Source organism: Anomalospiza imberbis, chromosome 1, assembly GCF_031753505.1.
Source record: "Anomalospiza imberbis isolate Cuckoo-Finch-1a 21T00152 chromosome 1, ASM3175350v1, whole genome shotgun sequence".
Taxonomy (NCBI): domain Eukaryota; kingdom Metazoa; phylum Chordata; class Aves; order Passeriformes; family Viduidae; genus Anomalospiza; species Anomalospiza imberbis.
The window spans coordinates 45,852,291-45,870,153 of record NC_089681.1 but is presented as its reverse complement, the minus strand read 5'-3'; the positions used below and the strand labels follow the sequence as shown (position 1 = coordinate 45,870,153).

The following is a 17,863-nucleotide window of genomic DNA, read 5'->3' as shown; positions in this document are numbered from 1 at the left end:
CCGACAGTTTGTCTCAGATTTGCCTGGAGCTGAAGATACATCCTTTGATTATATCCCTGGCTCTGCTGCAAAGTTTCTGTGTTTGAGTACTGGACTAGTAACTCAAACCGAACAAAGTGGGCATGAAAACCCTCTTCTTTTTTTGCTGTGGGTGTCTGACTGTAATGACTTGAGATCTCATTTGTGAAAGAGCTAAGTGCTCATTACATGCAACTGGGGCAGAATGCTGCAAAATGCTAAATACTCTGAAAAAGAGAAACACTCAGAGGTTGAAAATTAAAATTAGTAAGACAGTGTCATCAATGATCTCCCTGGACTCCCTTTCCTGTATCCAAAATACTTCTTCCAGCATAGGGACAGTGTGACAAAAACAAGTACATATCTGGGAAATGGCAATTTAGAGGTTTCAAATCCCCATTAGGACAAAAGGAAAACCATTCTCAGGTCTGAAGGGTGGACCTCTGTCTCATACAGGTTCCAGGTGTTTAGGCTCTCCTATGTAGTTGCTCAAATCAGCAGACTTTTGGTACTTCTAATCATTTGTCCAGTCAGTTTAACCAAAAAGGCTTTGCCCTTCAGGATTTATTCAAAACTGAAAAATTTCAAAAAAACACTTCAGTTTTGACAGATCTTTTCTTGTAAGACAGCTGTTTTGTACATATTTCCTGTCTGAATTGCTGAGACTACGGCAGAGCTCTGGGATGAGTGTGCCAGTCCCACTGTACAAGTTTTTGTTTGCAAGAGTTGTTGCTCTGGGAGAAGTCAAACTAGGCTTGCAAAGGCATGTCTGGAGTTCATCTGAACTATTCTGTAACAGCTACAGATGCTCCACAATTCCAGGGGAGCTCTCATGGCCCAGGTCATCATGCCATGCTACAGACACAGAGGGTGACCAATTTCCTTGGTAAGTCCAGTAACTCTGGGCCATCCATCCAACCTCAAGGCCCTCAGGTTTTCCCAGAAGGCTACACTGCTTCAGGCTTAAAGTAGTCAATGGATACAACATTATATAAACCATTTGAATGAAGCTAGCACCTATGTAAATGTCAAAGCTTAATACCTTCTTCACATACATACATACATCCCTGACAACACCACATCTGAATCTCTTCATCTTCAAGGAGAAGACTTTAAGTGTCTCAGAAGAGAGATCACCTGTCCTTCAAGGCTGATGTCAAAGGGCAGCAAGGAGCATCCTTATTTACTAGGCACTACAAAAGCAGGTGTAATCAAAGCTGTTCCAAGGAGAAGAGACACTCATCTCATCCCTCTTGGACTTCAGCCAGGTATTTCTATATCCTTTTCCAGCAAACCTTCCCACTTTTAGAAGACAATAAAATTTAGGCAAGACTACTAAAAGAGATGGAAAGATTTCAGGAGGCTGTGGCAGCAACTACAGCCTTTGCTGTCTGGGTTCTGTGCACATCACCTCTAACAAGGATCAGTGCAACCTGGCATTTCAATGATATTACTGTGGGAGCAGTTATTTTCTGCAGCATGCTACAGTTTCTTGTGCAGCATCAAATTTGGGATCATTTTGACATCTGGTCTGTGGCACTCATCCATCTGTTGTAACTGAGTAAATGTTGGGTGGGGTTGACAGGAGAGACTTAAGTGCTTGTTTTCATTCTGTAGAGGAACGGCAGAGCCAGTTCAGTAATTAATTAAATACTCATCTTAAAAAAAAAAAAAAAAGGTGTGTGCTAATATTTTAAAAAATATTAAAGGCAGCTGGCACTTCTCACTGCTGAAATGTGGGGACATTGATCCCATTTCTGCTCGGTTCCATTTGTTTTAAAATGCCTTCCTCATTGGGCCAGCACTCTGGTTGCTATTCCTGACTCAGCCAATTGCCTCCTGGCTGAATTTGGATAGGTCACTCCATTTTTTGTGCAGCAGTTTCCCTCTCTAGAAAATGCATCCAAAATAAAACACTTCTTTTTTACAGACCTTGAAATCTGCTGATTAAAAAATGTAACAGTATAGGTGGCCAATATCTATACTACCATTCTATTAATTTGTGGTTTTTCTATTCAAATAATCATCATTTTTACGATAACTTTGCTGTCATCTGCTCATAGCAAAAGCAAGGATCTGAGCACAGTGAAAACAAATCCACAACTTATATGGCTGACTCTCTGTGTCTTTTGGGAACTTGTTTCTCTCATTTCACTCAGAACAGAGCACTAAAATACATCTCCTTGTTTAACTGTCTGCTCATAATCTTCCCACCATTCACAAATGCATGGTGCACCAAGCAACCATGTCCTCCCCTGTGAGTGACAAGGAAATGTTCCACCTGCTCTCTTTTAACTTCTGGACAGACCTTGGTATGCATTTCTTTGCCTTTGGACAGTGACTCCTGCTGTTCTGTTTGCCAGTCTACTGGGACGTAGATGTGCTTTCTATTAAGCAATGAGTTTTACCCTGCTCTGTGATCAGTTTATGGATTGAAGAAGTTATTGATAACACTTGAAAATGCCTTCAGTAGAACATCTAGTTGCAAAGGTACTAGATAACCAAGGAAACAGGGGAACTCCCTATGCATAGCTAAATATAGTAATTTTTGTCCAGCGTGTCTAATCCTGTGAGGTTCTGACCACCTCCAAGAAACCCTGGCACAGGCAGGATGCTCAGAGCAGCTTGCAAATTGCTATTTTGTGACTGGCAGATATGAATGCCATATCCATTAATCCCAGAATATACATAAAGATGTGCACCAAGCTGTGGAGATGACACAGTCTGTGCTTGTGAACGGAAAACTGTGTGATGTGGCTTTTCACTTTCCTCCTTCCCTTTCTCCTCTACACACAGCAAGAGGTGTTAGCCTAGGAGTCTCTTTTGCACCTAAGATTATCAGTCCTGTCATAAAAAACAAAAGTAAAATCCTGGGCTTTCAAATGTAGTTTCTTCTAAAATACTATTAGAGAACATCAGAAGCATCCACTGGGGACACCGATTAAGAAGAACAAAATGCAATCTTCTTTTTGTTTTGTTTTGGTTTGGTTTGTTTGTATGTTTTGTTTTGTTTTAGATAATAAGAAAATTCAGTGTTGTAATATCACCCTGAAGGTATCTACCATTTTACCTATCTTTACCATTACCAAAGCAATGTTACTCTTTGCCAGGGAAAGGTGGAGGAATTAAACAGGTTTTATTTGTAGATCAGGTTAGGCAGAGAGGTTTCATATTATTATTTCTTAGCTTGCAGACTAAAGCATGTACTGTATGTTGGAACTAAATTCCATTTCTCTACTGCGATTTGAGTCATAAGTTTCTTCTCTACATTATTTCCCTCTCTGTAATTTCCCCTGGTGACTCCTGGACCCTGAAGTGCCACTAGCTGCAAAATTACACATAGGAGTATTTTGAACTTCAGTCATTCTCAAGAAATTCATAATCCTGACATCCCACAAATACTGTATTTGGTGTGAGATGAAAGGAACTTATTCACTGCTTTAATCATGTCCTATTCATGACTATAAATGAAGATTTCTCTTTATTCAAGCATCTCTCCATTTCTTTCTTGCCCACTCCAGGACTGGCAAAATTTCAAATAACTCATAACGAACTGAACACTTTTTGCAGCAGAACATGATCACTGCAGGAGTAAGGGATGGAAAATGCATAAGAGCAGTGAAAGGAACCTTTAGATTACAAAATTTAGTAATTTTTATAGGAAAAAAATGTGAAGGCTCCAGTACAGTTCTCTTTAAAACTGGATCACAGCTTTGTTGTAAGGCACTAAGTCCCATTTTTGTACAGTCTTCTCTTCTGTCTCTCTCCTAAGGACCAACCCCAGGTGAACCTCACTGTGCCAGTCCATGCTGAGTTGAATGATATTTGCTGTCAGTTATAGAATCTTCAAATCATAGAACAGTTTGAGTTGGAAGGGACCATTAAAGGTCATCTAGTCCATCGTGCACCAGGGAATTTCCATTTAATATCAAAATATAATTCCTCTTATTAGCTTTAGACTTTCTGGCTTTATGTTTCCTTTTGCATTTCTGATCTTTGTGAGATCATTGCCCTGGCTGGTTCAGTATGCAAAAGCAAGGAAATAAACATGGAAATAGGCAGGAGTGATGCTGCAGCCAGTTCTAGCCAAGAATTTGGAAAAGCTCAGTCTTCCAGGAATAACACTGGGGTTTTTTTTACAAACTAACACTGCTACACAAAAAATTTCCTAATATTGTGGCAGAGCAAAATGAAAGGTTGAATTTATTTTCCCAACTGTATTGATTATATAATTTACTTTTATGATATGCTCCGTCTCCTCTCTTAGCAAACCAGCTCTTTTGGTGCATTTTGGGTCCGTTCTGTGTTTAACTCTTGTTCAACAGGGTGACCAGACCAGTTCACTTGGGCGAGGAGCCTGGCTGCATTAAGGGAGCTCCTCTCACTGCTCTCCAGGTTCTGGTGATGCCTGGAGCCTCTCCAGCTTTGCCTTCAGGTGACTGAGCACCAGTCTGCCCCTTCCACTGCTGCTCTGCTTTAACATGACAAAGAAAATAAGAGAGTTTAACAGGTTTTTCATAACCTGAGAGTGTTTTCAGAGAACACAAAATATTTCCTCTCGTATTTGGCATTTTCCGTGTTGGCAAAGCAATACAATTAATGTCACTTTCCTCTTCAACTCAATTTATTTGGGTCCCCAAATTTTTCCGAGTCATCTCACCCTGGATGACCAAGGGGTCACATAATTTTCCCAATGTTGTTTTGTTTATATGTCCCACCTTATTGTTCTGAAAATTCATCAAAGTATTCTACTGCCTTCTTTGCCAACCCTTCATTTTTCATTCCTGCAACACTTCCTTTGTTTTGTAAAACAGATCTAGGGCAGAATTTCGCATCTCACTTCATGATTTAGATTTTCTTAGCAATATCTTCTGAGATAAATTATCAAAGACTTTCTGAAATTTTCTTAAAACTTTATATTAAATCGTTCTGCATAATCACTGAGATCTTCAAGATTTTTTTAGGAAATTATAAAAGGTATGTTTCACTGTTACTGGATCAGCCATGCTTAGCATTAAGCAGATTTTTTTAGTTTGCTAACTTATATTTCAAAATTTCTTTCTTTTTCATTTGGTTGAGATGATCTTGATTTTAAAGTAAAATACATGCAATATTCCATTGCTTTGGTATAGCAGAATAGCCTATTTTTAAGGGGAACTTGCAGGCTTTTGTTAACAGCTATCAGTCTTGATTGATGCCATCTGCTCTGGGAGGTTTGTTACTTTAGCATGTCAATCCTGCAGTTTCTTTTCTGATACCTCAGTGTTTGACAGGCACCCATCTACAGTAATTAAATAGACTATCTAGAGACTGACTGCATTTTCAATTGGTAAAGACTGATGGGAGGATATAATGTAGTGTCTATAATTGTATCTTGTCATTTTTAACTGCCCCTTTGATCCAGCAAATTCACTAATTCTGTTTTAGATATTTTAATTTCTCCATTCTTTGTAGAAATGTGTCTCTTTGCATTTGAAATACCCTCTCAGTACTCCTGTTTCATTTTCCCTTGCCAGTTTACGTTCCTGTCTTTTGGGTTAGCCAGGGCTAGATTTCCTTTTCCTGAAGGTTACCTGTTTGGTTCATCATGCTGTGTTTGTTTTTTCTAGCCTTCCTGCTTCCTTTTTGGTTTCAGGGTATGCATACCTTCTGTGATGCAATTATGGTAAGCTTAAGTAGTTCCATGTTGAGGGTAAAGATTGTAATGCCTCCACTTCTGACTCCTTCTCTGCACTTCTGTCCAACTCTCTCTTCCCTCCAAATGCAAGAAATTTAAAGGATTATATTTTAATTGCAGTTCAGTTTAGGTGTTATATTGTTATTAGGCTTCTATCTACACCCCAGGAGGCTTTATACAATGTTTTGTATTTCTTGTGTTTCCCCAGGATGAGGGAGTAATTGTGTATTAGCTTCTGTATTTAGGACTGGCCCAGACCCAAGTCTCTACACTCCTAGAAACTGCATGAAGTGCAGTTGTGACACAAACAAGCAACAAATACGATTTCAAATAAAGGTCCTGCCAAGGTGCTTTGAAGGGAAATGATAAATTCAGATTGGTCAGGCCACTTTATGCTAGAGCAGTCTTTAGTGAGTTCAAGGGCACTAGCAGGGTTTTGGAAAAAAGATGGGTGTGTTATCAGGCTGGTGGTCTCTGGAAATGTAAGAGTTGCTTTGCTTTTTTTTTTTTTTTACCATTATTCTGTTTAACTATGTTTGCTAAACAAGCAACTGGGAAAAAAGAGTAAGAAAAATCCTGGTTTAAGACCAAGAGACACACATGCTTTGTTTTAGCATCTCTCTGCCATGGTAGGACAAACTGCTTTAATCAGTTTCAAAAACCATGCACAGCTCTGGAACCCAGAGGAAAAATAGAGGCATTTAAACGAAAATGCCCAGAGCATTGAGAAGGGGAGGAAAGGGAGGAAAGAAGTGACATCTTGCCTTCTGCTCCCACACTAACAGGAGGAATATGATCTGTACAGGAAGTAAAAATTAGGGAATGGTCAGGCAAAGCTCTGCATATGAACAAATAGTTTGCATGTAGAGCGTGGCTATGAATGACACCAGATCACTGGACTGCAAAGACGCAACCAAATCCACACAGGTCCAGCTTAGACTGGGGAACCTGGGAGTGCTCCAAGTCTGGATGAGTTGGATCCAGGTCCATCCCAGTTCCCTTCCCTGCGGGTGAGCACGGCAGCCAGCGGGAGCTGTGCACCCTTCAAGCCACATCGCCAGTTTGGGTGTCTCAGGAGCAGAGCAGGGCATAAATGTCACTGCACACGGTGGAGGCCACTGCAGAGAGTGTCATCGACTTCTGCATGGTGGGATGGGGCCTATTTGGCTGTGGCTAACTGAAGCCAATGGGAAGTCTCCTTCCTGATGTAAGTGCAAGACTGACACCTTTACAGAGAATAAGCAGCAATCTCCAGCTTTATATTAAGTTCTCTATGGCCATGGCAGTAAGACAACATTACATTCAATGGAATTCAGCTCTGAAAGGAAAGAGTTGCATAAAAGAAAACAACAGCATCACCATACTTTTTAGGAGAAAATGAATGAAGAATTTTTTTTTTTGAAACTGACCCTTGGCAGCCTGTTTAAAAGTGCTTGAAACTATCTGAACTATACAAGAAGAAAAAAAAAAAAGAAGGAAAACATGCCCACAAGGGCTGAAAAATCACTTCAGTAATAGATGGCTTTTAACTTTACATCAGAAAATGTTTGGCAGGCATAATTTTACAGTGTTAGGAAAATGTGTGTGGTGACTGTTTGGGTGAAAGAGCAAATGTAGTCCACAGTGAGATTTATCAAATGCTCACATAAGCAATCAGAATCTGGCAGGGCCAGCTGCCCGTGGAGAGAGGCAAAGAGGATCACAGCTCTAAACTTTGAAAATTTAATGAAGCTCACTGACTTCTCACAGGAAGTTTTTTTTTTTTTTTTTTTGAGCATGTTCATGTATCATGGGAATGCTACTGAGCAGAAGGCTATGACAAAATTCCAGCTATAAGGTGTAAGGGAAACAAAGCACTCCAAACCCCACCAAAATCCAAACCACCCTTTTTCTTTTTTAAAGCTGGAAATATTCTTGATGTCTCAACACCCCTGAGCATCCTTATGTGTTATCCTTAATCACACAAACAAGCCTATTGACCTGAATGGGGGTATCAAGAGTCTTCCAGGATTGGCCTCTTTTCACAGAGACCACAAGAGCACCAAATTTCCTGGGGCTTGCACAGGAATATGTACAGAGGCTTGAGCTCCAGTGGAAGGAGCAGATAGTGCCGTCTGGGGGGTCATGAAAGTAGGAGCTGACTATCTGTTTAGAGAGGGAAGTACAGACATCAAGGGGAAAAAAAAAACAACAAAAAAAACCAAAAAAACGGAGCTATGAGGCTAGGGGGAAAAACAAGCAGACCAAAAAAAAAAAAAAAAAAAAAAAAAAAAAAAAAAAAAAGCAGTGTAAAGAGCAATGCCATTTTCCCTAGCTTTATGCTACAAATACCAAATCAACTTGCTTTTGTCATTCTGCTGGAATAGCATCCTATCAAAGTGTGTTTTTCCAGCATTTTTTGTGGCACAAGAAGATTTTAAAATAAAGGTTTTATAGTTCAGACACCTCATAGATCTCCCACTGCTTGACACATGACCTTTTTGCAGCAAGCGATGACACTTGGGAAGGTGTGTGCTTAGGAGATTCCTTGGAGTGTGGGGCTGTGACAGCAATGTACACCCATCCAGAGTGCTCCTGGCTCCTGTGTGCCAGAAATCAGGCACCAAATGACACACCCAGGCAGTAAGGTGCCCCAGACCTGACGTGGGCTTTTGGAGAGTGATAGAGGTGCTAAAAATATGTAACAGCCAAGCTCTGCTGTAAACGTCAGAGGAGGGAACCAGATGGGTGAGTCTTATGCTCCTTGTAAGAGCCTTGACAGGTTGTGGATAATTAGTTTGTGTAGACTGGAGGCAAGCCAGCAATACCTTGGTCTATATCCCACATGTGGGAAGTATGAGTGGGAGTTAGGGGTACCTTGTGTCTCCCAGGAACAGGCTGTGTCCTACATGTAAAAAGTCAGAATTTGATCCTGTTTTTCACTTTCATCAGGACTGTGCTGACTTTCCAAATCCCCAAGGATACATGAAAGTCATATGTCTGTTTGACCCAAATTACTAGCAACTCATACTTTCCATATGAAGCTCACTATAAAATAACAAAAAAGAAATTGCTTAATTGAATATGTTTGGAACCTAATATCAGAGGAGTGTAACAAATAGGAAACAGTCAAGCACCATACAATCAAAGAGTTAGTTAGGGAGAAGTTACAAATTTCAATACACATGCAGCTGCCTTGTGGAAAAACAATCAAAACCACTCCATTTAATACAGCTATGCATCTAGAATAATTTCCATCTAGACATGGAGAAACACTTAACATATTTTGCTTGAGACTTCCCCGTTGTATTCTCTGGAACTAAAAGGGAAACTGTGAAATTCTGCAGCCAAGTGATTAGTCTAAGTTCATAGGGCAGGAGATCTGGAGGAAGAACTTAGGAGTCTCGGTAATATACTTTGACCCCAATACCATCCTTCAGTCTCTTTCACGCTGATGACTTTGGAACTAGCTTTAAAAGATCCAGTGAGAAGCAAGATGGGAGTGATAGATAGCTACACTAGATAGCCAAAGGCAACAAAAAAGATTAGAGACATGTGGGGGTATTTCTAAACAAAAAGATTAAAACCAGAACTATTTCATTTAGAAAGGAAAACAGTAAAAGATGATGGAATTGAGGTATATAAAATAATGAATGGTGTGAAGGAGAAATCAGATGCCCTTGATAAAACAAGAGGGCACCTAATGGAATTAAAAAAGGCATTAGCCTATAAATGAATAAGGATATCACTCTACAGCTTATCTCTCAGCAACCTGTGGAACTCCCAGTTGTAGGACATTGATGCAAATACTTGAGGAAAACTAAGGGAAAAATGAAAGACTGTACGCAGCCAGTAATGAACACTAATTTTTGAGTTAAAGAAAATGCTTATTCAAAGCCACAGTTTTCCCTGAAAGAACCACTTCTCTCCCTGAGAAAGAGCTAACAGTTTTATTCCTGACCAGAGTTCTTCCCAAATAGGAATGCTCCTGCCTCCTGGTTTCTCAGGAAGTCTCTTCCTTGAAAAAGCATTACCAGCCTTAGAAATTCAGTTTTCTGCTAATAGCAAAAATCATGGCCTCATTTTGCCTCCAGGAATCCCAAGGTATTTTTGTACCACAGAGGCTACTGTAAGGAAAAGCTGGAGGATACGGAAGGTTGCACTTTCTCATTTTGTCTCTTAGCTCACATCTGCAGCCATCTTGAACTCCACCGCTTCTTTCCCCCTCCTCCAGAGCCAAGCTCCAAATCCATGTAAGATTTCACCTGGATCTCGTCAGTGACCATCTCTTGAATGCCTAGAATGAAGCCATTGGCTTTTTGTTTGTCAACACAGGCTGGAGTCCTACTTGCCCCAGCTCTCCCTTTTGACTGTGTTTGAATTCCTCCGTTGGACTTTCACCAGTCTTCAAGGCTCTCCCTAACTCCCTTGCACCTGTGAGCCCCCTTTGATAACCAGGGTGTAAACTGTCCTCTGCCCATTTAGTCAGCCTTTTTCTCATTTTCTCCTGTAATGGTCTCCATGCCTTCACCTACAGCCACCAGCTGGGGCAGCTGCCCTGACATCGCTATAAGCCCTCTCCTGTACAGATGTTAAGCCCGTAAAGCCCCTTTCCTGCCGTCCCACTCAGAGCAGAACAGGCTGCTGTAAATAAATGGTGTCAAACCCGCCTGTTACTGGCAAGCCAGGAATGTCTGTTTACCTTGTGTGAGTGGTCCTTAGCGCATCGATTAGCTCTCTTAGGTGTTTAGAAAAGATTCGGTGTAATGGGTACATAATGGGCTACAGAAATGATAACGATCTGTGAATTATTCAGCACGGTCCCCTGTGCTGAACGGATGGCCCATCAACCTCTCAGGGCAACTTAACTAAACCTGTAGGTGAGTCTTGGCTTGTTTAGAAAGCATCTTGGGGAGATTCACATCGGTATTTTAGGTAGAGACCCCCATTTCATTCCATTCCATTCTCTAGGTCCTGGTGAACAGGGCGCTCCTCCCTCCTTCCCTTGACAGCTCTGTGATCATGCTGATAGACCTGTACTCCCTTTGGAAGCTGCGCTACGCATCTCTTCCACCTAATGCCGCCGCCAAGATCAGTTCACGGAGGGAAATAAAGCTGTTTTAAGGCAAATTGCTCCTGGGAAGTGAAATTTCAGCTGCTTCGGCAGCCCCTGGATTCTTTGGCTTCCAACAGTTATTCAGAGTTATACTGAACGCCTGCCTCTCCTCCCCTCTCTTCTCCCTGCTCTCCTGGCAACACTGATGGCAGGAGATATGATTAATTGTTGAATACCTGCAGAGCTCTGCTGCAGGAGGGGAGATGGTACTGCCCCACCAGGATTTACAGACTGGGCATGAAAGCAAATTAGCGTGCTGAAGGTTGACTGGGTGACTGGATGATCGAGAGGGTGTTTTGGAGTTAAGTTTGTAAGAAAGTGAGGAAAAGAAAAAAGGGCTTTTTGCTCATGTTTCTTTGCTGAATCTCCCCTCTCCTTCTTATAGAATGTGTTGAAAATAAAATGAATGCCTCTAAAGAGATCATAGGAAAACTGTAAGCATTAAAGGTCTAACTTGGGAAAAATGAAGAACTATAGAAAGAGATATAGTTTTGCAGCTGGAATGAAAATAAACTAAGGATGCTATGTGAAGAGCAAATCAGAAATTCCTCCCATTGGCAAAACTTCTGCAAAATTTTCACTGATAATAAAAATAGATACTGAATTTTTTTTTCCGTGAAAAATTCTGTGTTTTAAAAACTGTTTCTGTCAGTTGGTGTTTTTCAAATTTCTATCTAAGGAACATTCAAAATAAATAGTGGCTTTCGGGTATGGAAATTGATTGTTGACACATATATCTACATATACATACACGCATATATATAAATGTGTATATTCTTTAAAAAAGCTATTTTGTCCACTGACAGAAATGTTGATGAAAAAAAACTTAGTCAATCATAGCCTATTGGTCACAACAAAGGTCACAGTGGTACCTTTTTGGAAATATTCTCCAAGTAGCCCAGGTTTTAAAGGCATGCACAAAACAGAGTATTACCAAATTTAAGGTCTCACTTTAAATGCTGCATCTTCTAGATAATGCATCTGGAAATGTTCTGGGAAACTATTGCCTAAGCAGGCCCAGTTTATATCCACGTTTATTGTCATTTAGCTTGAATAGCTACTTCTCTCCTCTCTGGGATTCACTACCTGTGTGACTTGACAGAATTTTCATATCACTCTGCAGACTACACATTGCTAAAAAGGACATTCAAGCCTCTTCTAATCTCCTTTCAAAAGCCAGACTGTCCATTCCCCCGTCAGCCTTCTAGCTCCAGCTTAAGCTCACCTTCCTCAAAGACTCAAAGATGAATGCCTGGAGATGCACACTGTGTTACAGATTAAGTTTCACCCGTGACTTATGTAGAAATACTAACACTTCCTCATGTCTGCTGGAGATATTTTGCCTGAGACAACCTCCCATCATTTCTGCCTGATCCAATCTTCATGTGGCTTCAGAGATCACCTGTGAGAACTGAAAGCTGACAGGTGAGGTCTGACAAAGCCTAGTACAGCAGTTTTGTTCCCACACCAGCAGCCTGTTAGATAGAGGCAACCATTATCACAGAGTCAGAAGTGGGATGCACATGCCTGTGGCTCTGTCCTGCAAATCATCCTGAACTCTGCCAGGGAAAATAAGGGAAAACCCATAGATGCCTATCCTGAACCTGAGGTTTGAGGCAGAACTGAGTCATAAATGCTAGCTGAGGGGGAACCACAGATGTAAAGCAGAAAGAGCCATTAGCCTGTGTGAGACAGAACTCCTTTTCCTATAATCTTCAAGCAATCCTGCTGTTCAGGTTTTTTTTTTTTTTTTTTTTTTTTTTTCCAGTTTTGGGTTTTTTAAAAGGCTGTTCCTTATCCATGAGTGCACCGGGCAAAGACCAGTTGAGTAAAAGCCACTAAATAACCTGTCAGTATGAGTTGTCCCTTGCCCCAGCAAGCACTCCTAAACTTTGTATCCCTCACCCAGAGACTTCGGCTGCGTACAAAACACCTGCAAAGCCGCATCTGCACAAACCTGCCAACCACATCAAACCATGACTTCCACCGCCAGTGGGGGAAGGCAGCCAGATGAGGAGCTATCAGGAAGAGGTTATCGGGTGAGCCATTCACTTCATAAACACGGGATTACAAATGAACTTTCTACAGCATCAGCTTCGGCTCATTTGGATATGGGATGTTGTTCATTTGATTTCTGGATTAAGAGCATGATTAAAATGCACATTAGAAAATCCAAGATTATTAGAGCTACAGCATACATCATCAGTATGGAATGTGCTAATTGCTTTCACTTCTAGATTTTTTTCAGGTATTATCAGCTAGGAAGATAGTAGCTACTCCCTTCTCCTGCCTAGACATTCTCTAAACATACATACTCAACCTAATTTACCATAGAAGTAGAAAAAGAAGAGATCTCTGCATGCTCAAGTAGTAAAGGTGGGCAAAATAAAAATGAAGATGTATGTTTTATATTTGTCTCCTTCTAAAATCAAACTTCTTTCTTAAAAAAATGTATTCTGTGGAAAGCAGGACAACAGAAATCTCTATTTTAACACAGAAAAACAAATTAATGCTTTGTGAAACAACACAGAAGTCAATGGCACTATACCAGAGATTAATTCTATCCTGGCTGTAAAAAGAAAACATAAATGCAACACAGACCAACAGAAAAAAATTCCATTTAGAGTAAGAATTATGTTTCTGTCAGAAAAAAACCCAACAACTAACTAAATTTATTTCCTGGAAGGAGATCCAACTTGGCTCCGCTGCAACAGCGTAAAAGGATCCAAAATAAGTAACAGCAGGCATCTCCGCTAAAATTTGCTTCTGATCAACATTATTTTTCCTCTGGTACAAGAGAAGAGTTGCACATGTACTGCAAGTGAGGCACAGTAGTTTACTGCACAGAACATGAGAAAGGAGGCTGAAGCTCTGGCATTTAAAACTCTGCCCAGCCAGGGAGCCAGTACAAGTTCTTAAACAAACCATATGCACTCTGTGGAGCTAATTCCCAACTAAATACTGTCTATTTCAGACGTATAAGCTCAAATTGGAGCAGGAGGATGGGGTGGAATAGTCTTAATTACATCCAAAATCTATGCCTGCTTCCACACACAGGAGGATGTCAGGTCAGACACTCACTGCAGCGATGTCAGCAACACTGAGGAAATGTCAGGTCCCTGAAGTACCAGCATCTTCCTAAATTCATCTGATGACATGAAAGCAGGAACTTTATATTGCGCTTTAGTGGAGGCAGTTTGTATATACCAGCACACATTAAAAAATGAAGAGTAAAGCACCACAACCAGAATCTGTACATCTGTGTCTGTTTTATGGTATCCTGAAAATATTTCTAAAGTAGTTGGAAAACAGAAAGCAGAAATTATCATTCCTTCCCAGCTAGACTCATGTGAAATGCTATCTGACTGTGACTGGCAGATTTGGTATTTTGTTAATTGTGAAAGACCCCACTTTGAATAATGTACAAACATTTGTTATGATCAGTGAATATTTCCCTTCACATCGCATTTTCTCCATACATAAACTTAGCATAATCCAATAAAGAGCCTATGTGTGCAAGTCTACATGCAGCCTTTCCACTATGCAGGGGAAAGCCTGGCTGTTTTCACATACAATATTCATGCAGTTTTTCATTTCTGCCAGAGATCTGCAACAAATGGAAGTTTTCCTCACGCAAAATCTTAGGGTGTTCCAACATAAAACTGGTTTCATTCGGAGATATCTAGTAAGATATGCTTCTCAGAATCCAGTAAGAAACCTGCACCGGACATAGGAAATAATTCATTAAAAAACCCTGCAATATCAAAACCCAACTAGGGAACTATGCTGAGGTTACAAATGAAATTGTAATGGGGAAAAAAAAATTAAGAATAATCAAGAGCCAGCTGAGTCCTAAAGTTTCACAGTAATTTGTCTTTCAAAGAGTGGATGTACACCAAATACTCTCCCTAAAATCTTGCATCTAATTCACTCATGATCAAAATGGAAATTACATTAAGTCAGTGTTTCTTAGGGACAGAGGAACACATCAGGTCCAAACTTGACTTAAATCCAGAAGAACTCCACTGAAATCAATGGCTACAGCAGTGCAAATCAGCAAGAGATCTAAATCTGTCCTAGCTGATTCCAGATCTATCTTTTATTTGCTATATGGCTTCAGGCAAGTCAGTGACCTTCTTTTTATTTCTCAGTTTCTCCATCCGTAAAATGGTGATAATATTGTTGTAATACATGAAGACTGGGGGAACTAATTAGTTCTCTAAAACAGTCTGGATATGGAAATTTCTTGGGATCAATGATTTTTAGTTACCTCCATAATTTTTATTGACTCTTTATAATTTTAATACTTGGCTTTTTGCTTGCTTGCATGTTTCTCTTTTTAAAAACCACAAGCCATTGCCTGGCATCCTTATTCAAGTTTTACGCTGTTTACTTCCATGGCAGGAATCACATGAGAAAACAGAAAACCGAGCACAAAATTTGGAATTGGCCCCAACAACAAACGATGAGACTATTTCAAACAAAACTCATAAATCGGTGCATGAAATTAATACCGTCTACATTAATTTTTTTCAAGAGCGCAGTTTATTAACTGATGCCCAAACCACCAGGGCACAAACAAGAAAGTCACAAATCTTTCTTCACCCTTATTTGAACAACGCTCGCTGCGCTGGCATTTGAAGGGACAGCCGGTTTTGTTCAAACAGTTAAAGCGGGGAAAAATAAATAATGAAGAACAACCCAACCTGAAAACACCCTAACGTCTGACAGCTCTGAGAGGGACCTCTAGCGTGTGCTAGAACATTTTGTGTTGCGCTTCGGGCGCAATTAATACACCAAAATCACCGCAGTCATTTTGAATAGGCAAAGGGAAGTTTCGCCAAGTGCCTCCGACCCGCGGGGCCTGCATCCTTCCGCGGGCCGAGCATCCTTCCGCGGGCGCTGCAGAGCCCCACCCGCAACTATTAAAGTGACACTTTTTTTTTAAATTTTTTTTTTTTTTTTACCTGCCGGACTCGGCGTGCGCAAGGAACCAACTTCCCCCGGTCACCCCGGAGTTTCCCCACTCCCCACGCCCGCAGCGCTCAGCCCCCTTCCACGGCCCCCGGCTCTCGGCCGCCCCCGGGAGCTCGGGGGCGGCTGAAGCTGGAAAGTTGCGTTCCAGGCCCAGCCTTTCCTCCGGGCTCGTGACCGGGAACAGCAATTACGGGAGCCCCAGCCGCACCTCGCCCCCCCCCGCGCACCGGGCGCTGCCTGCGGGCACCGAGTGGTGCGGCCCCTGCCCTTTCCTCCTTTCCTTTCCCTTCCCTTCCCTGCCGGCCGGGAAGCAGCCGCGCTCCTCGGCAGCCCCCGCCGCCCAGGAGAGGGAAGCGTTTCGCCCATCTTTAATTCTCCCGAACAGTCCGAGCACGCTCGGTGCCCGCGGGGGCACGCTCACATAAACTTGTACCGCGTTGATTGGAAACAGGCGGCGGGTGGCTTGCTTTCTTCTTCCTTTTTCTATTTTTTTTTTTTTTTTTAAGCCGGCGTACCCGGCTCCCTCATCCAGGCCGGCGTCGGACACAGGGGACGGGGCAGCCGCGGTCTTGGCGCGGAGGCAGAGCGGCCGCCGCTGCCCCGCGGGCGGAGCGCGGGGGGAGAACCGCGGGGCCGCCCTTCCCTCCGCCACCCCGGCAACAAAGGGCGCCGCGGGGGGCTCCGGAGGGGGCGCGGGCATGGGGGAAGGTGCCTCCCGCTCTCGCACAGACACACACACACACAATGGCGGCCCCCTCCTGCAGCCCGGCGGAGAACAATGCCAGGCGCGCAGCCCCAGCGCGTAAACACTCACGTTTAAATTAAACACATCCCCCCCCCGCCCGCCCCGCACACACCGCCGCCCGAGTCCCCCCATCGCAGCGGCGGGGAAAGGAGGCGCCCCTCGCTTGTCCGCCCGCCCGCCCGCCGCGCGGCCCCCTCCCTCCTTCCCTCCTTCCCTCCTTCCCCCGCTGCCGCTCGCCGCCGCTCCCCGCCCGCCTCCCCGCGGCGCTGCGCGGGGGCGCGGGTTGCGCGGGGGAGCGCGGCGGGCGAGGCGGCCGCGCCGCGTCCCCGCGCGGGGTACGAGCGCCCGGCACATGCGTGGAAGCGAGAGGCGCCCGAGTCCCTCCGCACCCTCCGCTGCAAACAACAACAATCCCGAGCAGCCCTTACCTGGAACATCCGAGCGGCCAAAGTGTCCCCTCTTTTTTTTTTTTTTTTTTTTTTTCCCCCTTCCTTTTTTTTTTTTTTTTTTTTTTTTTTCTCCTTCCCCCCTTCTTTCTCCCCTTTCCCCCCCAACTCACACTTCCGATATTTCTCTCTCCCGGCAGCGGTCTGCTCTCCTCGCTACACCAGAGAGAAATGCAATAGCTTGGCTAAGGTAGACAGAGCAAAATACAGAGAATAGTTGCTCCAGGGCTTTGAAACCCCTCAAGGCAAGGATCAGGATACAATTAGCTCATGTCTCTACCTCGAGTCTGAATCAATCTCCGAAATAAAAGTTAAATTAAATTAACTGATCACACGGGCATAAAATTGATCTCCTTCGAAACGTGCATATAGAAAGACATATATATATATCGCGTGTATATTTTTTCGGATTTTTTTTTTTGGTGGAAAAAACAGTCTCATTCCAGCCTACAACTTGCTTTTTACTCTCCTCTTGCACAGAAAAGCTGATTTTAATCGTTGTGATTAGTTTTGATGTAACGTTTCCGCGGGCGATTTCTGCAAATGGATGGAGTGTTTCTTTGCCAGAAGAGGGAAAAGCAGCAGATGATGATAATTATAAGGATTGTTGGTTGTTTCTTTCTTCCTTTCTGTCTCTCTCTTTCTTTTTATTTGTATTTAGCTCTGTCTCTTCACTTTCCCGAGTTGACCTGACATTGCCACTGCACTAAGGTCGCACAACTTGTTGATTAGGATCACCTCCCGTTTTGATCGAGGGATATGGGATAATTTGGCAGTGGAGCAACACATTTTCTGTTCCCTTGGCTATATAACTTCCCAAATGACGTGTATAAAAATAAGCACATGGAGTCTGCTTTGCCCCAGTCAAGTCTGAATCAATGCCTGGGGGTGATACACAAACTCAT

The 17,863-nt window shown here is 42.6% G+C and overlaps 1 protein-coding gene across 1 annotated transcript in view; it reads right to left on the bottom strand.

Annotated features, from left to right (window-relative positions):
* Positions 1–17,208, bottom strand: part of KCTD1 (potassium channel tetramerization domain containing 1) — a 100,669-nt gene extending 83,461 nt beyond the window's left edge. Inside the window, exon 1 of the mRNA XM_068190248.1 lies at positions 17,072–17,208. The gene's annotated coding sequence lies outside the window, so the exon portion shown is untranslated. The remainder of the gene's footprint in view (positions 1–17,071) is intronic.
* Positions 17,209–17,863: the final 655 nt, after the last annotated feature.